Raw genomic sequence first — 25,065 nt, 5'->3', positions numbered from 1 at the left:
TCCCGCGCATGCGCCGCATTTCCGCGCCAGCTGGCGGGGCAACAAACACCATTTCCGCCAGCTGGCGGGGCGGAAATCCCTCCGGCGGAGCATTCCGCACCTTTTGGCAGGCGCGATGCCCGTCTGATTGGCACCGTGTGTGGCGCCAGTCGGCGGAAATCGCGCCGTTGGGGGAGAATTTCGCACTCTTTCATTGGATTATCTGTCAGTGGGATTCTCCGTCAGCGGGATTCTCTGTCAGCGGGATTCTCCATCAGCGGGATTCTCCGTCAGCAGGATTCTCCGTCAGCGGGATCCTCTATCAGCGAATTCTTTGGCAGTGGGATTCTCCATCAGCGGGGCTTTCTTTCAGCGGGATTCTCTGTCAGCGGGATTCTCGGTCAGCGGGATTCTCGGTCAGCGGGTTTCCCTGTCAGTGGGATTCGCTGTCAGTGGGGTTCTCTGTCAGTGGGATTCTACGTCAGCGGTATTCTCTGTCGGCGGGATCCTCTGTCGGCAGGATTCTCCGTCGGCAGGATTCTCCATGAGCGGGATTCTCCATCAGTGGGATTCTCCATCAGCGGGATTCTCCCCCGCGGGATTCTCTGTTGTACGGGATACTTGGTCAGCGGGATTTCGGTCAGCAGGATTCTCTCCCCCGCGGGATTCTCTGTCGGCGGGATTCTCTGTCGGCGGGATCCTCTGTTGGCGGGATACTCCATCAGCGGGATTCTCTGTCAGCGGCATTCTCCATCAGCGCGATACTCCATCAGCAGGATTCTCGGTTAGCGTGATTCTCCCCGCCGCGGGATTCTCTGTCAGTGGGGTTCTCCATCAGCGGGATTCTCGGTCAGCGTGATTCTCCGACAGCGGGATTCTCTGTCAGCAGGATTCTCTGTCAGCGGGATTCACCGTCAGCGGGATTCTCTGTCAGCGGGATTCTCCCCCCCCCCCCCCCCCCGCAGGACTCTCTGTCGGCGGGATACACCGTCAGCAGGATTATCCCCCCCGCGGGATTCTCGGTCAGCAGGATTCTCTGTCAGCGTGATTCTTCCCCCCGCGGGATTTTCCGTCAGCAGGATTCTCGGTCAGCGTGATTCCCCCCCACCCACGGGATTCTTTGTCTGTGGGAATCTCTGTCAATGGGATTCTACATCAGTGGGATTCTCCGTCAGCAGGATTCTCCATCAGCGGGATTGTCCCTTAGCGGGATTCTCTGTCGGCGGGATTGTCCATCAGCGGGATTCTCCGTCAGCGGGATTCTTTGTCAGCGGGATTCTCTGCAGCGGAATTCTCCCCCCGTGGATCGGCTGTCGGCGGGATTCTCCATCAGCGGGATTCTCCATCAGCGGGATTCGCCATCAGCGGGATTGTCAATCAGTAGGATTCTCCATCAGCGGGATTCTAAGTCAGCAGGATTCTCCGTCAGCGGGATTGTCCCTCAGCAGGATTCTCGGTCAGATTGATTCCACCCCCCTCCCCCGCGGGATTCTCTGTCAGTGGGATTCTCTGTCAATGGGACTCTCCGTCAGCAGGATTCTACATCAGCGGGAATCTCCGTCAGCAGGATTCTCCGTCAGCGGGATTGTCCCTCAGCGGGATTCTCTGAAAGCGGGATTCTCTGTCAGTGGGATTCTCCATCAGCAGGATTCTCCACCAGCAGGATTCCCTGTCAGGGGGATTCTCTGTCAGCGGGATTCTCTGTCAGCGGCATTCTCTGTCAGTGGGATTCTCTGTCAGCGCGATTCTGTGTCAGCGGGATTCTCTGTCAGCGGGATTCTCTGTCAGCGGGATCCTCTGTCAGCGGGATTCTCTGTCAGCGGGATTCTCTGTCAGCGCGATTCTGTGTCAGCGGGATTCTCTGTCAGCGGGATTCTCTGTCAGCGAGATTCTATGTCAGCGGGATCCTCTATCAGTGGATTATCTGTCAGTGGGATTTCTCCATCAGTGGGATTCTCTGTCAGCGGGATTCTCAGTCAGCGGGATTTTCCGTCAACGGGATTCTCCGTCAGCGGGATCCTCTATCAGCGAATTTTTTGGCAGTGGGATTCTCCGTCAGCGGGGCTTTCTGTCATCGGGATTCTCTGTCAGCGGGATTCTCGTTCAGCGGGATTCTCTGTCAGCGGGATTCCCTGTCAGTGGGATTCTCTGTCAGTGGGATTCTCTATCAGCGGGATTCTACGTCAGCGGTATTCTCTGTCGGCGGGATCCTCTAACGGCAGGATTCTCCATCGGCAGGATTCTCCATCAGCGGGATTCTCCATCAGTGGGATTCTCCATCAGCGGGATTCTCCCCCCCAAGGGATTCTCTGTCGGCGCGATATTCGGTCAGCGGGATTCTCGGTCAGCAGGATTCTCCCCCCCCCCACGGGATTCTCTGTCGGCGGGATTCTCTGTCAGCGGGATTTTTTGTCAGCGGGATTCTCGGTTAGCGTGATTCTCGGTTAGCGTGATTCTCCCCCCCCCACCCCCCCGCCACCGCGGGTTTCTCTGTCAGTGGGATTCTCCATCAGCGGGATTCTCGGTCAGCGTGATTCTCCATCAGCAGGATTCTCTGTCAGTGGGATTCTCCATCAGCGGGATACTTGGTCAGCGAGATTCTCTGTCAGCGGGATTCTCTGTCAGTGGGATTCTCTGTCAGCAGGATTCTCTGACAGTGGGATTCTCTGTCAGCGGGATTCTCTGTCAGCGGGATTCTCCGTCAGCAGGATTCTCTGACAGCGGGACTCTCTGTCAACAGGATTCACCGTCAGCGGGTTTCTCTGTCAGCGGGATTATCCCCCCGCGGGATTCTCTGTTGGCGGGATACACCGTCAGCAGGATTATCCACCCCCGCGGGATTCTCTGTCAGCAGGATTCTCTGTTTGCGTGATTCTTCCCCCCGCGGGATTCTCTGTCGGTGGGATTATCTGTCGGCAGGTTACTCCGTCAGCAGGATTCTCAGTCAGCGTGATTCCCCTCCCCCCCCCCACCCGCGGGATTCTTTGTCTGTGGGAATCTCTGTCAATGGGATTCTACATCAGCGGGATTCTCCGTCAGCAGGATTCTCCATCAGCGGGATTGTCCCTTAGCGGGATTCTCTGTCGGCGGGATTATCTGTCGGCAGGTTACTCCGTCAGCGGGATTTTTTGTCAGCGGGATTCTCTGTCAGCGGAATTCTCCCCCCGTGAATTCTCTGTCAGCGGGATTCTCCATCAGCAGGATTCTCCATCATCGGGATTCTCTATCAGTGGGATTGCCCGTCAGCGGGATTGTCCATCAGCGGGATTGTCAGTCAGTGGGATTCTCTGTCAGCGGGATTGTCCATTAGCGGGATTCTTTGTCAGCGGGATTCTCCGTCAGCCGGATTCTCTGTCGGTGGGATTCTCCGTCAGCGGGAGACTCCGTCAGCGGGATTCTCCGTCAGCCGGATTCTCTGTCAGTGGGATTCTCTGTCAGCGGGATTCTCTGTCGGCGGAATTCTCTGACAGTGGGATTCTCTGTCAGCGGGAATCTTTGTCAGCGGGATTCTCCGTCAGCGGGATCCTCTGTCGGTGGGATTCTCCGTCAGCGGGATTCTCCATAAGCAGGAATCTCTGTCGGTGGGATTGTCCATCAGCGGGATTGTCCGTCAGTGAGTTTCTCTGTTGGCGGGATTCTCTGTCAGCGGGATTTTCTGTCAGCGGGATTGTCCATCAGTGGATTGTCCGTCAGTGGGATTCTCTGTCACTGGGATTCTCTGTCAGCGGGATTTTCTGTCAGCGGGATTGTCCATCAGTGGGACTGTCCGTCAGTGGGATTGTCCATCAGCGGGATTGTCCATCAGCGGGATTGTCTGTCAGCGGGATTGTCCGTCAGCGGGATTGTCTGTCAGCGGGATTGTCCGTCAGCGGGATTGTCTGTCAGCGGGATTGTCCGTCAGCGGGATTCTCCATCAGCGGGATTGTCCGTCAGCGGGATTGTCAGTCAGTGGGATTCTCTGTTAGCGGGATTCTCTGTCGGCGGGATTATCCGTCAGTGGAATTCTCTGTCAGCGGGATTCTTTGTCAGCAGGATTCTCCGTCAGCGGGAATCTCTGTCGGCGAAATTCTCTGTCAGCAGGATTGTCCGTCAGCGGGATTGTCCGTCAGTGGGATCCTCTGTCAGCGGGATTCTCTGTCAGCGGGATTCTCTGTCAGCGGGATTCTCGGTCAGCGGGATCCTCTGTCAGCGGGATTCCCTGTCAGTGGGATTCTCCATCAGTGGGTTTCTCCATCAACGGGATTCTCTGGCAGCGGGATTCTCTGTCGGTGGGATCCTCTGTCGGCAGGATTCTCTGTCAGCGGGATTCTCCATTAGCGGGATTCTCCATCAGCGTGATTCTCCGTCAGTAGGAGTCTCCATCAGCGGGATTCAAGTCAGCAGGATTCTCCGTCAGCGGGATTGTCCCTCAGCAGGATTCTCAATCAGACTGATTCTCCCCCCCCTCCCCCGCGGGATTCTCTGTCAGTGGGATTCTCTGTCAATGGGACTCTCCATCAGCAGGATTCTACATCAGCGGGAATCTCCGTCAGCAGGATTCTCGGTCAGCGGGATTGTCCCTCAGCGGGATTCTGTGAAAGCAGGATTCTCCATCAGCGGGATTCCCTGTCAGGGGGATTCTCTGTCAGCGGGATTCTCTCTCAGCGGCATTCTCTGTCAGTGGGATTCTCTGTCAGCGCGATTCTGTGTCAGCGGGATTCTCTGTCAGCGGGATTCTCTGTCAGCGGGATCCTCTGTCAGTGGGATTCTCTGTCAGTGGGATTCTCTGTCAGCGCGATTCTGTGTCAGCGGGATTCTCTGTCAGCGGGATTCTCTGTCAGCGGGATCCTCTGTCAGTGGGATTCTCTGTCAGTGGGCTTCTCTGTCAGCGCGATTCTATGTCAGCGGGATTCTCTGTCAGCGGGATTCTCCGTCAGCGGGATTCTCTGTCAGCGAGATTCTATGTCAGCGGGATCCTCTATCAGTGGATTATCTGTCAGTGGGATTCTCCGTCAGCGGGATTCTCTATCAGCGGGATTCTCCGTCAGCGGGATTCTCTGTCAGCGGGATTCTCTGCCAGCGGGATTCTCCGTCAGCGGGATCCTCAATCAGCGAATTCTTTGGCAGTGGTATTCTCCGGCAGCGGGGCTTTCTGTCAGCGGGATTCTCTGTCAGCGGGATTCTCGGTCAGCGGGATCCTCTGTCAGCGGGATTCCCTGTCAGTGGGATTTTCTGTCAGCGGGATTCTCGGCCAGCGGGATTCCCTGGCAGTGGGATTCTCTGTCAGTTGGATTCTCTGTCAGCAGGATTCTACGTTAGCGGTATTCTCTGTCGGCGGGATCCTCTGTCGGCAGGATTCTCCATCAGCGGGATTCTCCATCAGTGGGATTCTCCATCAGCGGGATTCTCCCCCGTGGGATTCTCTGTCGGCGGGATACTGGGTCAGCGGGATTCTCGGTCAGCAGGATTCTCCCCCCCGCGGGATTCTCTGTCGGCGGGATTCTCTGTTGGCGGGATCCTCTGTTGGCGGGATACTCCATCAGCGGGATTCCCTGTCAGCGGGATTCTCCATCAGCGGGATTCTCCGTCAGCAGGATTCTCGGTTAGCATGATACTCCCCCCCGCGGGATTCTCTGTCAGTGGGATTCTCCATCAGCAGGATTCTCGGTCAGTGTGATTCTCCATCAGCGGGATTCTCTGTAAGTTGGATTCTCTGTCAGCGGGATTCACCGTCAGCGGGATTCTCTGTCAGTGTGATTCTCCATCAGCAGGATTCTCTGTAAGTGGCATTCTCTGTCAGTGGGATTCTCCATCAGCGGGATTCTCGGTCAGCGTGATTCTCCATCAGCAGGATTCTCTGTAAGTGGGATTCTCTGTCAGCGGGATTCACCGTCAGCGGGATTCACCGTCAGCGGGATTCTCTGTCAGCAGGATTCTCCCCCCCGCGGGATTCTCTGTCGGCGGGATACACCATCAGCAGGATTATCCCCCCCCCCCGCGGGATTCTCTGTCAGCAGGATTCTCTGTTTGCGAGATTCTCCCCCCCGCTGGATTCTCTGTCAGCGTGTTTCTTCCCCCCGCGGGTTTCTCTGTCGGCGGGATTATCTGTCGGCGGGATACTCCGTCAGCAGGATTCTCGGTCAGCGTGATTCCCCCCCACCCCCCCCACCCGCGGGATTCCATGTCTGTGGGAATCTCCGTCAATGGGATTCTACACCAGCGGGATTCTCCATCAGTAGGATTATCCTCAGAGATTTTGTCCCTTAGCGGGATTCTCTGTCGGCGGGATTGTCCATCAGCGGGATTCTCCGTCAGCGGGATTCTTTGTCAGCGGGATTTTCTGTCAGCGGAATTCTCCCCCCGTGGATTCTCTGTCGGGGGATTCTCCATCAGCAGGATTCTACATCAGCGGGATTCTCTTTCACTGGGATTGCCCATCAGCGGGATTGTCCATCAGCGGGATTGTCCGTCAGTGGGATTCTCTGTCAGCGGGATTCTAGGTCAACGGGATTCTCTATCGGTGGGATTCTCCGTCAGTGGGATACTCCGTCAGCGGGATTCTCTGTTGGCGGGATTCTCTGTCAGCGGGATTGTCCGTCAGTGGGATTCTCTGTCAGCGGGATTCTCTGTCAGCGGGAATCTTTGTCAGCGGGATTCTACTTCAGCGGGATTCTCTGTCGGTGGGATTCTCCGTCAGCGGGATTCTCCGTCATCGGGAATCTCTGTCGGTGGGATTGTCCATCAGCGGCATTGTCCGTCAGTGGGTTTCTCTGTTGGCGGGATTCTCTTTCAGCGGGATTGTCCGTCAGTGGATTGTCCGTCAGTGGGATTCTCTGTCAGCGGGATTCTCTGTCAGCGGGATTTTCCGTCAGCGGGACAATCCGTCAGTGGGATTGTCAGTCAGCGGGATTGTCCATCAGCGGGATTGTCCGTCAGTGGGATTCTCTGTCAGCGGGATTCTTTGTCAGCGGGATTCTCTGTCAGCGGGATTCTCTGTCAGCGGGATTGTCCATCAGCGGGATTCTCTGTTAGCGGGATTCTCTGTCGGCGGGATTGTCCGTCAGTGGGATTCTCTGTCAGCGGGATTCTTTGTCAGCGGGATCCTCTGTCAGCGGGATTATCTGTCAGCGGGATTCTCCATCAGTGGGATTCTCTGTCAGCGGGATTCTCGGTCAGCGGGATCCTCTGTCAGCGGGATTGCCTGTCAGTGGGATTCTCTGTCAGTGGGATTGTCCATCAGTGGGATTCTCTGTCAGCGGGATTATCGGTCAGCGGGATTCTCCGACAGCGGGATTCTCGGTCAGCGGGTTTCTCTGTCGGCGGGATTCTCGGTCAGCGGGATTCTCGGTCAGCGGGATTCTCCCAGTGGGATTCTCTGTCAGTGGGATTCTTTGTCTGCAGGATTCTCTGTCGGCAGGATTCTCTATCAGCGGGATTCTCCATCAGTGGGTTTCTCCATCAACGGGATTCTCTGGCAGCGGGATTCTCTGTCGGTGGGATCCTCTGTCGGAGTGATCCACTGTCGGCAGGATTCTCTGTCAGCGGGATTCTCCATCAGTGGGATTCTCCATCAGCGGGATTCTAAATCAGCAGGATTCTCCGTCAGCGGGGTTGTCCCTCAGCAGGATTCTCAATCAGACTGATTCTCCCCCCCTCCCCCGCGGGATTCTCTGTCAGTGGGATTCTCTGTCAATGGGACTCTCCGTCAGCAGGATTCTACATCAGCGGGAATCTCCGTCAGCAGGATTCTCCGTCAGCGGGATTATCCATCAGCGGGAATCTCCGTCAGCAGGATTCTCCGTCAGCGGGAATCCCTGTCAGGGGGATTCCCTGTCAGGGGGATTCTCTGTCAGCGTGATTCTGTGTCAGCGGGATCCTCTGTCAGTGGGATTCTCTGTCAGTGGGCTTCTCTGTCAGTGGGCTTCTCTGTCAGTGGGCTTCTCTGTCAGTGCGATTCTATGTCAGCTGGATTCTCCGTCAGCGGGATTCACCGTCAGCGGGATACTCTATCAGCGAATTCTTTGGAAATGGGATTTTCCGTCAGTGGGGCTTTCTCTCAGCGGGATTCTCTGTCAGAGGGATTCTAGGTCAGCGGGATTCTCGGTCAGCGGGATTCCCTGTCAGTGGGATTCTCTGTCAGTGGGATTCTCTGTCGGCGGGATCCTCTGTCAGCGGGATTCTCCATTAGCGGGATTCTCCATCAGTGGCATTCTCCATCAGCGGGATTCTCCATCAGTGGGATTCTCCATCAGCGGGATTCTCCCCCCGCGGGATTCTCTGTCGGCGGGATACTCGGTCAGCGGCATTCTCGGTCAGCAGGATTCTCCCCCCCCCCCCCCCCCCGCGGCCTTCTCTGTCGGCGGGATTCTCTGTCGGCAGGATCCTCTGTTGGCGGGATACTCCATTAGCGGGATTCTCTGTCAGCGGGATTCTCCGTCAGTGGGATTCTCCGTCAGCAGGATTCTCGGTTAGCGAGATTCTCCCCTCCCCCCTGTGGGATTCTCTGTCAGCAGGATTCACCGTCAGCGGGATTCTCTGTCAGCGGGATTCTCACCCCAGCGGGATTCGCTGTCGGCGGGATACACCGTCAGCAGGATTATCCCCCCCCCCCCGCGGGATTCTCTGTCAGCAGGATTCTCTGTTTGCGTGATTCTCCCCCACCCGCGGGATTCTCTGTCAGCAGGATTCTCTGTTTGCGTGATTGTCCCCTCCGCTGGATTCTCTGTCAGCGTGTTTCTTCCCCCCCCCGCGGGATTCTCTGTCGGCGGGATTATCTGTCGGCGGGATACTCCGTCAGCAGGATTCTAGGTCAGCATGATTCCCCCCCCCCACCCGCGGGATTCCATGTCTGTGGGAATCTCTGGCAATGGGATTCTACATCAGCGGGATTCTCCATCAGTAGGATTCTCCATCAGCGGGATTTTACCGTTAGCGGGATTCTCTGTTGGCGGGATTCTCCAGCAGCGGGATTCTCCAGCAGCGGGATTCTCCATCACCGGGATTCTCTGTCAGTGGGATTGTCCGTCAGCGGGATTGTCCATCAGCGGGATTGTCCATCAGCGGGATTGTCCATCAGTGGGATTGTCCATCAGTGGGATTCTCTGTCAGTGGGATTGTCCGTCAGCGGGATTGTCCATCAGCGGGATTGTCCATCAGTGGGATTGTCCGCCAGTGGGATTCTCTGCCAGCGGGATTGTACATCAGCGGGATTCTTTGTCAGCGGGATTCTCCGTCAGCGGGATTGTCTGTTGGTGGGATTCTCCGTCAACGGGATTCTCTGCCAGCGGGATTCTCTGTCGGCGGGATTCTCTGTCAGCGGGATTGTCCGTCAGTGGGAATCTCTGTCAGCGGGATTCTCTGTCAGCGGGATTCTTTGTCAGCGAGATTCTCCGTCAGTGGGATTCTCTCTCGGTGGGATTCTCCATCAGCGGGATTCTCCATTAGCGGGAATCTCTGTCGGCAGGATTGTCCGTCAGCGGGATTGTCCGTCAGTGGGTTTCTCTGTTGGCGGGATTCTCTGTCAGCGGGATTGTCCGTCAGTGGGATTGTCCGTCACTGGGATTCTCTGTCAGCGGGATTTTCTGTCAGCGGGATTGTCCGTCAGCGGGATTGTCCGTCAGTGGGATTGTCCAGCATGGGATTGTCCATCAGCGGGATTGTCTGTCAGCGGGATTGTCTGTCAGCGGGATCCTCTGTCGGCGGGATACTCTGTCAGCGGGATTCTTTGACAGCGGGATCCTCTGTCGGCGGGATTCTCTGTCAGTGGGATTCTTTGACAGCGGGATCCTCTGTCGGCGGGATTCTCTGTCAGTGGGATTCTCGGTCAGCGGGATTCTCTGTCAGTGGGATTCTCGGTCAGCGGGATTCCCTGTCAGCGGTATTCTACATCAGCATGATTCACGGTCAGCGGGATTCTCCCCCCCGTGGGATTCTCTGTCAGTGGGATTCTCGGTCAACGCGATTCTCTCTCCCGCTGGATTCTCCATTAAATCGATTCTCTGTCAGCGGGATTGTTCTTCAACGGGATTCACTGTCAGCAGGATTGTCTGTCAGTGGGATTGTCCGTCAGCGGGATTCTCTGTCAGCGGGATTGTCCATCAGCGGGATTGTCCATCAGCGGGATTGTCCGTCAACGGGATTGTCCGTCCGCGGGATTATCCATCAGTGGGATTGTCCGTCAGCAGGATTGTCCGTCAGCGGGAATCTCTGTCACGGGATTGTTCTTCAGCGGGATTGTCCGCCAGTGGGATTGTCCATCAGCGGGATTCTCTGTCAGCGGGATTCTCCCCCCCCCCGCGAGATTCTCCGCCAGCGGGATTGTTCTTCAGCGGGATTGTCCATCAGCGGGAATCTCTGTCACGGGATTGTTCTTCAGCGGGATTGTCCGTCAGCGGGAATCTCTGTCACGGGATTGTTCTTCAGCAGGATTGTCCGTCAGCGGGAATCTCTGTCACGGGAATGTTCTTCAGCGGGATTGTCCGTCAGTGGGATTGTCCATCAGCGGGATTCTCTGTCAGCGGGATTCTCCCCCCCCCGCGGGATTCTCCGTCAGCGGGGTTGTTCTTCAGCAGGATTGTCCGTCAGAGGGATTGTCCGCCAGCGGGATTGTCCATCAGCGGGCTGGTTCGTCAGCGGGATTGTCCGTCAGCGGGTATGTCCGTCAGCGGGGTTGTCCATCAGCGGAATTGTTCTTCAGCGGGATTGTACGTCAGTGGGATTGTCCGTCAGCGGGATTGTCCATCAGCGGGATTCTCCATCAGTGGGATTCTCCCCCCCCCCCCCCCCGCTGGATTCTCGGTCGGCGGGATTCTCTGTGAGTGGGTTTCTCTGTCAGTGGGATTCTCTGTCAGTGGGATTCTCGGTCAGCGGGATTCTCTATCAGCGGGATTCTCTATCAGCGGGATTCTCCGTCAGTGGGATTCTCGGTCAGCAGGATTCCACCCCCCCCGCGGGATTCTCTGTCAGAGGGATTCTCCGTCAGCGGGATTCTCCATCAACGGGATTCTAAATCAGCAGGATTCTCCGTCAGCGGGATTGTCCCTCAGCAGGATTCTCGGTCAGATTGATTCTCCCCCCCCTCCCCCGCGGGATTCTCTGTCAGTGGTATTCTCTGTCAATGGGACTCTCCGTCAGCAGGATTCTACATCAGCGGGAATCTCCGTCAGCAGGATTCTCCGTTAGCGGGATTGTCCCTCAGCGGGATTCTCTGAAAGCGGGATTCTCTGTCAGTGGGATTCTCCGTCAGCAGGATTCTCCATCAGCGGGATTCCCTGTCAGGGGGATTCTCTGTCAGCGGGATTCTCTGTCAGCGGGATTCTCCCCCCGCGGGATTCTCTGTCGGCGGGATACACCGTCAGCAGGATTATCCCCCCCCCCCGCGGGATTCTCTGTCAGCAGGATTCCCTGTTTGCGAGATTCTCCCCCCCCCCGCTGGATTCTCTGTCAGCGTGTTTCTTCCCCCCCCCGCGGGATTCACTGTCGCCGGGATTAGCTGTCGGCGGGATACTCCGTCAGCAGGATTCTCGGTCAGCGTGATCCATCCCCCCCCCCACCCCCCACCCGTGGGATTCCATGTCTGTGGGAATCTCTGTCAATGGGATTCTACATCAGCGGGATTCTCCATCAGTAGGATTCTCCAACAGCGGGATTGTCCCTTAGCAGGATTCTCTATCAGCGGGATTGTCCATCAGCGGGATTCTCCGTCAGCGGGATTATTTGTTAGCGGGATTCTCTGTCAGTGGAATTCTCCCCCCATGGATTCTCTGTCGGCGGGATTCTCCAGCAGCGGGATTTTCCATCAGCGGGATTCTCTGTCAGCGGGATTGTCCGTCAGCGGGATTGTCCGTCAGCGGGATTGTCCATCAGCGGGATTGTCCATCAGCGGGATTCTTTGTCAGCGGGATTCTCCGTCAGCGGGAATCTCTGTCGGTGGGATTCTCCGTCAGCGGGATTCACTGTCAGCGGGATTCTCTGTCGGCGGGATTCTCTGTCAGCGGGATTGTCCATCAGCGGGTTTGTTCTTCAGCGGGATTGTCCGTCAGCGGGATTGTCTGTCAGCGGGATTGTCCGTCAGCGGGATTGTCCGTCAGCGGGATTGTCCGTCAGCGGGATTGTCCGTCAGCGGGATTGTCCGTCAGCGGGATTGTCTGTCAGCGGGATTGTCCGTCAGCAGGAATCTCTGTCAACGGGATTGTTCTTCAGCAGGATTGTCCGTCAGTGGGATTGGCCATCAGCGGGATTCTCTGTCAGCGGGATTCTCCCCCCACGGGTTTCTCCGTCAGCTGGGTTGTTCTTCAGCAGGATTGTCCGTCAGCGGGACTCTCCCTCAGCGGGATTGTCCATCAGTGGGATTGTCCGTCAGCGGGATTGTCCATCAGTGGGATTGTCCGTCAGCGGGATTGTCCATCAGCGGGATGGTTATTCAGCGGGATTGTCCATCAGCGGGGTTGTCCGTCAGTGGGATTGTCCATCAGCGGGATTGTTCTTCAGCGGGATTGTCCGTCAGTGGGACTGTCCGTCAGCGGGATTGTCCATCAGCGGGATTCTCCATCAGTGGGATTCTCCCCCCCCCCACCCCGCTGGATTCTCGGTCGGCGGGATTCTCTGTCAGTGGGATTCTCTGTCAGTGGGATTCTTGGTCAGCGGGATTCTCTATCAGCGGGATTCTCCGTCAGTGGGGTTCTCGGTCAGCAGGATTCTCCCCCTCCCCTCCGCGGGATTCTCTGTCAGCGGGATTCTCCGTCAGCGGGATTCTCTGTCAGCGGGATTCTCCGTCAGCGGGATTCTCTGTCAGCGGGATTCTCTGTCAGCGGGATTTTCTGTCAGCGGGATTGTCCGTCAGCGGGACAATCCGTCAGTGGGATTGTCCGTCAGCGGGATTGTCCATCAGCGGGATTGTCCGTCAGCGGGATTCTCTGTCGGCGGGATTGTCCGTCAGTGGGATTCTCTGTCAGCGGGATTCTTTGTCAGCGGGATTCTCTGTCAGCGGGATTCTCTGTCAGCGGGATTGTCCATCAGCGGGATTCTCTGTTAGCGGGATTCTCTGTCGGCGGGATTGTCCGTCAGTGGGATTCTCTGTCAGCGGGATTCTTTGTCAGCGGGATCCTCTGTCAGCGGGATTATCTGTCAGCGGGATTCTCCATCAGTGGGATTCTCTGTCAGTGGGATTCTCGGTCAGCGGGATCCTCTGTCAGCGGGATTGCCTGTCAGTGGGATTCTCTGTCAGTGGGATTGTCCATCAGTGGGATTCTCTGTCAGCGGGATTATCGGTCAGCGGGATTCTCCGACAGCGGGATTCTCGGTCAGCGGGTTTCTCTGTCGGCGGGATTCTCGGTCAGCGGGATTCTCCCAGTGGGATTCTCTGTCAGTGGGATTCTTTGTCTGCAGGATTCTCTGTCGGCAGGATTCTCTATCAGCGGGATTCTCCATCAGTGGGTTTCTCCATCAACGGGATTCTCTGGCAGCGGGATTCTCTGTCGGTGGGATCCTCTGTCGGAGTGATCCACTGTCGGCAGGATTCTCTGTCAGCGGGATTCTCCATCAGTGGGATTCTCCATCAGCGGGATTCTAAATCAGCAGGATTCTCCGTCAGCGGGGTTGTCCCTCAGCAGGATTCTCAATCAGACTGATTCTCCCCCCCTCCCCCGCGGGATTCTCTGTCAGTGGGATTCTCTGTCAATGGGACTCTCCGTCAGCAGGATTCTACATCAGCGGGAATCTCCGTCAGCAGGATTCTCCGTCAGCGGGATTATCCATCAGCGGGAATCTCCGTCAGCAGGATTCTCCGTCAGCGGGAATCCCTGTCAGGGGGATTCCCTGTCAGGGGGATTCTCTGTCAGCGGGATTCTCTGTCAGCGGGATTCTCTGTCAGTGGGCTTCTCTGTCAGTGCGATTCTATGTCAGCTGGATTCTCCGTCAGCGGGATTCACCGTCAGCGGGATACTCTATCAGCGAATTCTTTGGAAATGGGATTTTCCGTCAGTGGGGCTTTCTCTCAGCGGGATTCTCTGTCAGAGGGATTCTAGGTCAGCGGGATTCTCGGTCAGCGGGATTCCCTGTCAGTGGGATTCTCTGTCAGTGGGATTCTCTGTCGGCGGGATCCTCTGTCAGCGGGATTCTCCATTAGCGGGATTCTCCATCAGTGGCATTCTCCATCAGCGGGATTCTCCATCAGTGGGATTCTCCATCAGCGGGATTCTCCCCCCGCGGGATTCTCTGTCGGCGGGATACTCGGTCAGCGGCATTCTCGGTCAGCAGGATTCTCCCCCCCCCTCCCCCCGCGGCCTTCTCTGTCGGCGGGATTCTCTGTCGGCAGGATCCTCTGTTGGCGGGATACTCCATTAGCGGGATTCTCTGTCAGCGGGATTCTCCGTCAGTGGGATTCTCCGTCAGCAGGATTCTCGGTTAGCGAGATTCTCCCCTCCCCCCTGTGGGATTCTCTGTCAGCAGGATTCACCGTCAGCGGGATTCTCTGTCAGCGGGATTCTCACCCCAGCGGGATTCGCTGTCGGCGGGATACACCGTCAGCAGGATTATCCCCCCCCCCCCCGCGGGATTCTCTGTCAGCAGGATTCTCTGTTTGCGTGATTCTCCCCCACCCGCGGGATTCTCTGTCAGCAGGATTCTCTGTTTGCGTGATTGTCCCCTCCGCTGGATTCTCTGTCAGCGTGTTTCTTCCCCCCCCCCGCGGGATTCTCTGTCGGCGGGATTATCTGTCGGCGGGATACTCCGTCAGCAGGATTCTAGGTCAGCATGATTCCCCCCCCCCACCCGCGGGATTCCATGTCTGTGGGAATCTCTGGCAATGGGATTCTACATCAGCGGGATTCTCCATCAGTAGGATTCTCCATCAGCGGGATTTTACCGTTAGCGGGATTCTCTGTTGGCGGGATTCTCCAGCAGCGGGATTCTCCAGCAGCGGGATTCTCCATCACCGGGATTCTCTGTCAGTGGGATTGTCCGTCAGCGGGATTGTCCATCAGCGGGATTGTCCATCAGCGGGATTGTCCATCAGTGGGATTCTCTGTTGGTGGGATTCTCTGTCAGTGGGATTGTCCGTCAGCGGGATTGTCCATCAGCGGGATTGTCCATCAGTGGGATTGTCCGCCAGTGGGATTCTCTGCCAGCGGGATTGTACATCAGCGGGATTCTTTGTCAGCGGGATTCTCCGTCAGCGGGATTGTCTGTTGGTGGGATTCTCCGTCAACGGGATTCTCTGCCAGCGGGATTCTCTGTCGGCGGGATTCTCTGTCAGCGGAATTGTCCGTCAGTGGGAATCTCTGTCAGCGGGATTCTCTGTCAGCGGGATTCTTTGTCAGCGAGATTCTCCGTCAGTGGGATTCTCTCTCGGTGGGATTCTCCATCAGCGGGATTCTCCATTAGCGGGAATCTCTGTCGGCAGGATTGTCCGTCAGCGGGATTGTCCGTCAGTGGGTTTCTCTGTTGGCGGGATTCTCTGTCAGCGGGATTGTCCGTCAGTGGGACTGTCCGTCAGTGGGATTCTCTGTCAGCGGGATTTTCTGTCAGCGGGATTGTCCGTCAGCGGGATTGTCCGTCAGTGGGATTGTCCAGCATGGGATTGTCCATCAGCGGGATTGTCTGTCAGTGGGATTCTCTGTCGGCGGGATTCTATGACAGCGGGATCCTCTGTCGGCGGGATTCTATGACAGCGGGATCCTCTGTCGGCGGGATACTCTGTCAGCGGGATTCTTTGACAGCGGGAACCTCTGTCAGCGGGATTCTATGACAGCGGGATTCTCAATCGGCAGGATTCTCCCCCCCCGCCGGATTCTCGGTCAGCGGGATTCTCTGTCAGTGGGATTCTCGGTCAGCGGGATTCCCTGTCAGCGGTATTCTACATCAGCATGATTCACGGTCAGCGGGATTCTCCCCCCCGTGGGATTCTCTGTCAGTGGGATTCTCGGTCAACGCGATTCTCTCTCCCGCTGGATTCTCCATTAAATCGATTCTCTGTCAGCGGGATTGTTCTTCAACGGGATTCACTGTCAGCAGGATTGTCTGTCAGTGGGATTGTCCGTCAGCGGGATTCTCTGTCAGCGGGATTGTCCATCAGCGGGATTGTCCATCAGCGGGATTGTCCGTCAACGGGATTGTCCGTCCGCGGGATTATCCATCAGTGGGATTGTCCGTCAGCAGGATTGTCCGTCAGCGGGAATCTCTGTCACGGGATTGTTCTTCAGCGGGATTGTCCGCCAGTGGGATTGTCCATCAGCGGGATTCTCTGTCAGCGGGATTCTCCCCCCCCCCGCGAGATTCTCCGCCAGCGGGATTGTTCTTCAGCGGGATTGTCCATCAGCGGGAATCTCTGTCACGGGATTGTTCTTCAGCGGGATTGTCCGTCAGCGGGAATCTCTGTCACGGGATTGTTCTTCAGCAGGATTGTCCGTCAGCGGGAATCTCTGTCACGGGATTGTTCTTCAGCGGGATTGTCCGTCAGTGGGATTGTCCATCAGCGGGATTCTCTGTCAGCGGGATTCTCCCCCCCCCGCGGGATTCTCCGTCAGCGGGGTTGTTCTTCAGCAGGATTGTCCGTCAGAGGGATTGTCCGCCAGCGGGATTGTCCATCAGCGGGCTGGTTCGTCAGCGGGATTGTCCGTCAGCGGGTATGTCCGTCAGCGGGGTTGTCCATCAGCGGAATTGTTCTTCAGCGGGATTGTACGTCAGTGGGATTGTCCGTCAGCGGGATTGTCCATCAGCGGGATTCTCCATCAGTGGGATTCTCCGCCCCCCCCCCCCCCCCCGCTGGATTCTCGGTCGGCGGGATTCTCTGTGAGTGGGTTTCTCTGTCAGTGGGATTCTCTGTCAGTGGGATTCTCGGTCAGCGGGATTCTCTATCAGCGGGATTCTCTATCAGCGGGATTCTCCGTCAGTGGGATTCTCGGTCAGCAGGATTCCACCCCCCCCGCGGGATTCTCTGTCAGAGGGATTCTCCGTCAGCGGGATTCTCCATCAACGGGATTCTAAATCAGCAGGATTCTCCGTCAGCGGGATTGTCCCTCAGCAGGATTCTCGGTCAGATTGATTCTCCCCCCCCCTCCCCCGCGGGATTCTCTGTCAGTGGTATTCTCTGTCAATGGGACTCTCCGTCAGCAGGATTCTACATCAGCGGGAATCTCCGTCAGCAGGATTCTCCGTTAGCGGGATTGTCCCTCAGCGGGATTCTCTGAAAGCGGGATTCTCTGTCAGTGGGATTCTCCGTCAGCAGGATTCTCCATCAGCGGGATTCCCTGTCAGGGGGATTCTCTGTCAGCGGGATTCTCTGTCAGCGGGATTCTCCCCCCGCGGGATTCTCTGTCGGCGGGATACACCGTCAGCAGGATTATCCCCCCCCCCCGCGGGATTCTCTGTCAGCAGGATTCCCTGTTTGCGAGATTCTCCCCCCCCCCGCTGGATTCTCTGTCAGCGTGTTTCTTCCCCCCCCGCGGGATTCACTGTCGCCGGGATTAGCTGTCGGCGGGATACTCCGTCAGCAGGATTCTCGGTCAGCGTGATCCATCCCCCCCCCACCCCCCACCCGTGGGATTCCATGTCTGTGGGAATCTCTGTCAATGGGATTCTACATCAGCGGGATTCTCCATCAGTAGGATTCTCCAACAGCGGGATTGTCCCTTAGCAGGATTCTCTATCAGCGGGATTGTCCATCAGCGGGATTCTCCGTCAGCGGGATTATTTGTTAGCGGGATTCTCTGTCAGTGGAATTCTCCCCCCATGGATTCTCTGTCGGCGGGATTCTCCAGCAGCGGGATTTTCCATCAGCGGGATTCTCTGTCAGCGGGATTGTCCGTCAGCGGGATTGTCCGTCAGCGGGATTGTCCATCAGCGGGATTGTCCATCAGCGGGATTCTTTGTCAGCGGGATTCTCCAGCAGCGGGATTTTCCATCAGCGGGATTCTCTGTCAGCGGGATTGTCCGTCAGCGGGATTGTCCGTCAGCGGGATTGTCCATCAGCGGGATTGTCCATCAGCGGGATTCTTTGTCAGCGGGATTCTCCGTCAGCGGGAATCTCTGTCGGTGGGATTCTCCGTCAGCGGGATTCACTGTCAGCGGGATTCTCTGTCGGCGGGATTCTCCGTCAGCGGGATTGTCCATCAGCGGGATTGTCCATCAGCGGGTTTGTTCTTCAGCGGGATTGTCCGTCAGCGGGATTGTCCGTCAGCGGGATTGTCCGTCAGCGGGATTGTCCGTCAGCGGGATTGTCCGTCAGCGGGATTGTCTGTCAGCGGGATTGTCCGTCAGCAGGAATCTCTGTCAACGGGATTGTTCTTCAGCAGGATTGTCCGTCAGTGGGATTGGCCATCAGCGGGATTCTCTGTCAGCGGGATTCTCCCCCCACGGGTTTCTCCGTCAGCTGGGTTGTTCTTCAGCAGGATTGTCCGTCAGCGGGACTCTCCCTCAGCGGGATTGTCCGTCAGTGGGATTGTCCGTCAGCGGGATTGTCCATCAGTGGGATTGTCCGTCAGCGGGATTGTCCATCAGCGGGATGGTTCTTCAGCGGGATTGTCCATCAGCGGGGTTGTCCGTCAGTGGGATTGTCCATCAGCGGGATTGTTCTTCAGCGGGATTGTCCGTCAGTGGGACTGTCCGTCAGCGGGATTGTCCATCAGCGGGATTCTCCATCAGTGGGATTCTCCCCCCCCCCACCCCGCTGGATTCTCGGTCGGCGGGATTCTCTGTCAGTGGGATTCTCTGTCAGTGGGATTCTTGGTCAGCGGGATTCTCTATCAGCGGGATTCTCCGTCAGTGGGGTTCTCGGTCAGCAGGATTCTCCCCCTCCCCTCCGCGGGATTCTCTGTCAGCGGGATTCTCCGTCAGCGGGATTCTCTGTCAGCGGGATTCTCCGTCAGCCGGATCCTCTATCAGCGAATTCTTTGGCAGTGGGATTTTCCGTCAGTGCGGCTTTCTCTCAGCGGGATTCTCTGTCAGAGGGATTCTAGGTCAGCGGGATTCTCTGTCAGCGGGATTCCCTGTCAGTGGGATTCCCTGTCAGTGGGATTCTCTGTCAGTGGGATTCTCTGTCGGCGGGATCCTCTGTCAGCGGGATTCTCCATTAGCGGGATTCTCCATTAGTGGCATTCTCCATCAGCGGGATTCTCCATCAGTGGGATTCTCCATCAGCGGGATTCTCCCCCCGCGGGATTCTCTGTCGGCGGGATACTCGGTCAGCGGCATTCTCGGTCAGCAGGATTCTCCCCCCCCCCCCGCGGCCTTCTCTGTCGGTGGGATTCTCTGTCGGCAGGATCCTCTGTTGGCGGGATACTCCATCAGCGGGATTCTCTGTCAGCGGGATTCTCCGTCAGCCGGATTCTCCGTCAGCAGGATTCTCGGTTAGCGAGATTCTCCCCCCCCCCCCTGTGGGAATCACTGTCAGCGGGATTCACCGTCAGCGGGATTCTCTGTCAGCGGGATTCTCCCCCCGCGGGATTCGCTGTCGGCGGGATACACCGTCAGCAGGATTATCCCCCCCCCCCGCGGGATTCTCTGTCAGCAGGATTCTCTGTTTGCGTGATTCTCCCCCCGCTGGATTCTCTGTCAGCGTGTTTCTTCCCCCCGCGGGATTCTCTGTCGGCGGGATTCTCTGTCGGCGGGATTATCTGTCGGCGGGATTATCTGTCGGCGGGATACTCCATCAGCAGGATTCTCGGTCAGCATGATTCCCCCCCACCCGCGGGATTCCATGTCTGTGGGAATCTCTGTCAATGGGATTCTACATCAGCGGGATTCTCCATCAGTAGGATTCTCCATCAGCGGGATTTTCCCTTAGCGGGATTCTCTGTCGGCGGGATTGTCCATCAGCGGGATTCTCCGTCAGCGGGATTCTTTGTCAGCGGGATTCTCTGTCAGCGGAATTCTCCCCCCGTGGATTCTCTGTTGGCAGGATTCTCCAGCAGCGGGATTCTCTGTCAGTGGGATTGTCCGTCAGCGGGATTGTCCGTCAGTGGGATACTCTGTCAGTGGGATTGTCCATCAGCGGGATTCTTTGTCAGCGGGATTCTCCGTCAGCGGGATTGTCTGTTGGTGGGATTCTCCGTCAACAGGATTCTCTGTCAGCGGGATTCTCTGTCAGCGGGATTGTCCGTCAGTGGGATTCTCTGTCAGCGGGATTCTCTGTCAGCGGGATTCTTTGTCAGCGGGATTCTATGTCAGCGGGATTCTCTGTCAGGGGGATTCTCTGTCAGCGGGATTCTCTGTCAGCGGGATTCTCTGTCAGTGGGATTCTCTGTCAGCGGGATTCTATGACAGCGGGATCCTCTGTCGGCGGGATACTCTGTCGGCAGGATTCTCTGTCAGCGGGATTCTCAATCGGCAGGATTCTCCCCCCCCCGCCGGATTCTCGGTCAGCGGAATTCTCTGCAGTTGGATTCTCGGTCAGCGGGATTCCCTGTCAGCGGTATTCTACATCAGCATGATTCACGGTCAGCGTGATTCTCCCCCCCGTGGGATTCTCTGTCAGTGGGATTCTCGGTCAACGCGATTCTCTCTCCCGCTGGATTCTCCATTAACGGGATTCTCTGTCAGCTGGATTGTTCTTGAGCGGGATTCACTGTCAGCAGGATTGTCTGTCAGTGGGATTGTCCGTCAGCGGGATTCTCTGTCAGCGGGATTGTCCATCAGCGGGATTGTCCATCAGCGGGATTGTCCGTCAGCGGGATTGTCCGTCCGCGGGATTATCCATCAGTGGGATTGTCCGTCAGCGGGATTGTCCGTCAGCGGGATTGTTCTTCAGCGGGATTGTCTGTAAGCGGGATTGTCCGTCAGCAGGATTGTCCGTCAGTGGGATTCTCTGTCAGCGGGATTGTCCGTCAGCAGGATTGTCCGTCAGCGGGATTGTCCGTCAGTGGGATTCTCTGTCAGCGGGATTGTCCGTCAGCAGGATTGTCCGTCAGCGGGAATCTCTGTCAACGGGATTGTTCTTCAGCGGGATTGTCCGTCAGTGGTATTGTCCATCAGCGGGATTCTCTGTCAGCGGGATTCTCCCCCCCGCGTAATTCTCCGTCAGCGGAATTGTTCTTCAGTGGGATTGTCCGTCAGCGGAATTGTTCTTCAGCAGGATTGTCCGTCAGAGGGATTGTCCATTAGTGGGATTGTCCGTCAGCGGGATTGTCCATCAGCGGGATGGTTCGTCAGCGGGATTGTCCGTCAGCGGGTATGTCCGTCAGCGGGGTTGTCCTTCAGCGGGATTGTTCTTCAGCGGGATTGTCCGTCAGCGGGATTGTCCATCAGCGGGATTGTCCATCAGCGGGATTCTCCATCAGTGGGATTCTCCCCCCCACGCTGGATTCTCGGTCGGCGGGATTCTCTGTCAGTGGGATTCTGTATCAGTGGGATTCTCTGTCAGTGGGATTCTCGGTCAGCGGGATTCTCTATCAGCGGGATTCTCCGTCAGTGGGATTCTCCGTCAGCAGGATCCCCCCCTCCCACCCCCCTCGGGATTCTCTGTCAGTGGGATTCTCTGTCAGTGGGATTCTCGGTCAGCGGGATTCCCTGTCAGCGGGATTCCCTGCCAGCATGATTTTCGGTCAGCAGGATTCTCCCCCCCGCAGGATTATCCGTTAACGGGATTCTCGGTCAGCGGGATTCTCCCCTCGCGGGATTCTCTGTCAGCGGGATTCACTGTCGGCAGGATAATCTGTCAGAGGGATTCTCCGTCAGCGGGATTCTCCATCAACGGGATTCTAAATCGGCAGGATTCTCCGTCAGCGGGATTGTCCCTCAGCAGGATTCTCGGTCAGATTGATTCTCCCCCCCCGTCCCCCGCGGGATCCTCTGTCAGTGGGATTCTCTGTCAATGGGACTCTCCGTCAGCAGGATTCTACATCAGCGGGAATCTCCGTCAGCAGGATTCTCCGTCAGCGGGATTGTCCCTCAGCGGGATTCTCTGAAAGCGGGATTCTCTGTCAGTGGGATTCTCTGTCAGCAGGATTCTCTGTCAGCGGGATTGTCCCTCAGCGGGATTCTCCATCAGCGGGATTCCCTGTCAGGGGGATTCTCTGTCAGCGGGATTCTCTGTCAGCGGGATTCTCTGTCAGCGGGATTCTCCCCACGCGGGATTCTCTGTCGGCGGGATACACCGTCAGCAGGATTATCCCCCCCCCCCCGCGGGATTCTCTGTCAGCAGGATTCTCTGTTTGCGTGATTCTCCCACGCCCCCCCCCCCCGCTGGATTCTCTGTCAGTGTGTTTCTTCCCCCCCGCGGGATTCTCTGTCGCTGGGATTAGCTGTCGGCGGGATACTCCGTCAGCAGGATTCTCGGTCAGCGTGATCCCCCCCCCCCCTCACCCGCGGGATTCCATGTCTGTGGGAATCTCTGTCAATGGGATTCTACATCAGCGGGATTCTCCATCAGTAGGATTCTCCAACAGCGGGATTGTCCCTTAGCAGGATTATCTGTCGGCGGGATTGTCCATCAGCGGGATTCTCCGTCAGCGGGATTCTTTGTCAGCGGGATTCTCTATCAGTGGAATTCTACCCCCGTGGATTCTCTGTCGGCGGGATTCTCCATCAGCGGGATTCTCTGTCAGTGGGATTGTCCGTCAGCGGGATTGTCTGTCAGCGGGATTGTCCGTCAGTGGGATTCTCTGTCAGCGGGATTCTCTGTCAGCGGGATTCTTTGTCAGCGGGATTCTCCCTCAGCGGGATTCTCTGTCGGTGGGATTCTCCGTCAGCGGGATTCTCCATCAGCGGGAATCTCTGTCGGCGGGATTGTCCATCAGTAGGATTGTCCGTCAGTGGGATTCCCTGTTGGCGGAATTCTCTGTCAGCGGGATTGTCAGTCAGGGGGATTGTCCGTCAGAGGGATTCTCTGTCAGCGGGATTGTCCATCAGCGGGTTTGTTCTTCAGCGGGATTGTCCGTCAGCGGGATTGTCCGTCAGCGGGATTGTCCGTCAGTAGGATTGTCTGTCAGCGGGATTGTCCGTCAGCAGGAATCTCTGTCAACGGGATTGTTCTTCAGCGGGATTGTCCGTCAGTGGGATTGTCCATCAGCGGGATTCTCTGTCAGCGGGATTCTCCGTCAGCGGGATTGTCCCTCAGCGGGATTGTCCGTTAGTGGGATTGTCCGTCAGCGGGATTGTCCATCAGCGGGATTGTCCGTCCGCGGGATTGTCCATCAGCGGGATTGTTCTTCAGCGGGATTGTCCGTCAGTGGTATTTTCCGTCAGCGGGATTGTCCATCAGCGGGATTCTCCATCAGTGGGATTCCCCCCCCCCCCCCCGCTGGATTCTCCGTCAGCGGGATTCTCTGTCAGTGGGATTCTCGGTCAGCGGGATTCTCTGTGAGTGGGATTCTCTGTCAGTGGGGTTCTCCGTCAGTGGGGTTCTCGGTCAGCAGGATTCTCCCCCCGCCCTCCACGGGATTCTCTGTCAGTGGGATTCTCTGTCAGTGGGATTCTCTGTCAGTGGGATTCTCGGTCAGCGGGATTCCCTGTCAGCGGGATTCCCTGTCAGCGTGATTTTCGGTCAGCGGGATTCTCCCCCCGCAGGGTTCTCCGTTAACGGGATTCTCGGTCAGCGGGATTCTCCCCTCGCGGGATTCTCTGTCGGCGGGATTCTCTGTCAATGGGATTCTGGGTCAGTGGGATTCTCGGTCAGCAGGATTCTCCCCCCCCCGCGTAATTCTCTGTCAGTGGGATTCTCGGTCGGCGGGATTCCCTGTCAGCGGGATTCTACGTCAGCTGGATTGTTCGTCAGCGGGATTGTCCGTCAGCGGGATTCTCCGTCAGCGGGATTGTTCTTCAGCGGGATTGTCCATCAGCGGGAATGTCCGTCAGCGGGATTGTCCATCAGCGGGATTCTCTGTCAGCGGGATTCTCTGTCACTGGAGTGATATTGAATCAACCCTGTGTCTGTACTCACTGACTGTCTCCACTGGAAAGAGCCAGTTCATGAGTGTGGTGTCCTTTAAAAATGGGTTCGTGCAATGCACCCCTGTGGTCGTGTCACCTCTGTGTGTATCGTGAATGTCCATTTGCGTATCCTATCCAACTGATCTATTAGTTGAGTGTGTGTGTGTGATGTCTCTGGTGCTCCCTCTAGTGTCTACCTAGCCTACATGCATTTACATTGATGCACATCATCACAGCGGGTCAGTATATGTGGGTGGGAGTATTCATGTGTTGGTGCATGGCGGTGCATATCCGTGTGTGGTGGTGCATGGCGGTGCATATCCGTGTGTGGTGGAGCATGGCAGTATGTGTTTGGCGGTAAGTGTCAGTCTGTGACGGTGCATGACAGTGTGCGGCGGTACCTGTTGGTGTGTCTGGCAGTATATGAGTCAGTGTGTGGTGGAGCATGTCAGTACGAGTCAGTGTGTGGAGGTGAGTAGAGGTGCGGGCGTTGAAAGTCGGTGTGTGGCTGTGCGTGGTGGTATATGTCAGTGTGTGGTGGTGCGTGTCAGTGTGTGATGGTGCATGGCGGTGTGTGGTGGTATATGTCGGTGTGTGGTGGTTTATGTCAGTGTGTGGCGGTGGGTGGTGGTTTATGTCAGTGTGTGGCGGTGCGTGTCAGTGTGTGATGGTGCATGGCGGTGCATGGTGGTATATGTCGGTGTGTGGCGGTGGGTGGTGGTTTATGTCAGTGTGTGGCGGTGCGTGTCAGTGTGTGATGGTACATGGCGGTGCGTGGTGGTATATGTCGGTGTGTGGCGGTGGGTGGTGGTTTATGTCAGTGTGTGGCGGTGCGTGTCAGTGTGTGATGGTACATGGCGGTGCGTGGTGGTATATGTCGGTGTGTGGCGGTGCATGTCAGTGTGTGATGGTGCATGGCGGTGCGTGGTGGTATATGTCGATGTGTGGCGGTGGGTGGTGGTTTATGTCAGTGTATGGCGGTGCATGTCAGTGTGTGATGGTGCATGGCGGTTCATGGTGGTATATGTCATGTATGACAGTGCATGGTGGTGCGCGACGGAACATGTCAGTGTGTGATGGTGCATGTCAGTAAGTGTCAGCGTGTGGAGGTAAGTAGAGGATCGTGGCAGTGCATGGAGGTGTGTGGAGGTGCTAACTCACTCATTGCCACTCTCACTCCAACCCACTCACTCAGTCACTCACTCACACACTCCCACTCACCCACTCCCACTCACTCACTCCCAC

Source organism: Scyliorhinus torazame, chromosome 3, assembly GCF_047496885.1.
Source record: "Scyliorhinus torazame isolate Kashiwa2021f chromosome 3, sScyTor2.1, whole genome shotgun sequence".
NCBI classification, from domain to species: domain Eukaryota; kingdom Metazoa; phylum Chordata; class Chondrichthyes; order Carcharhiniformes; family Scyliorhinidae; genus Scyliorhinus; species Scyliorhinus torazame.
Note: the sequence above shows the minus strand (reverse complement) of the source record.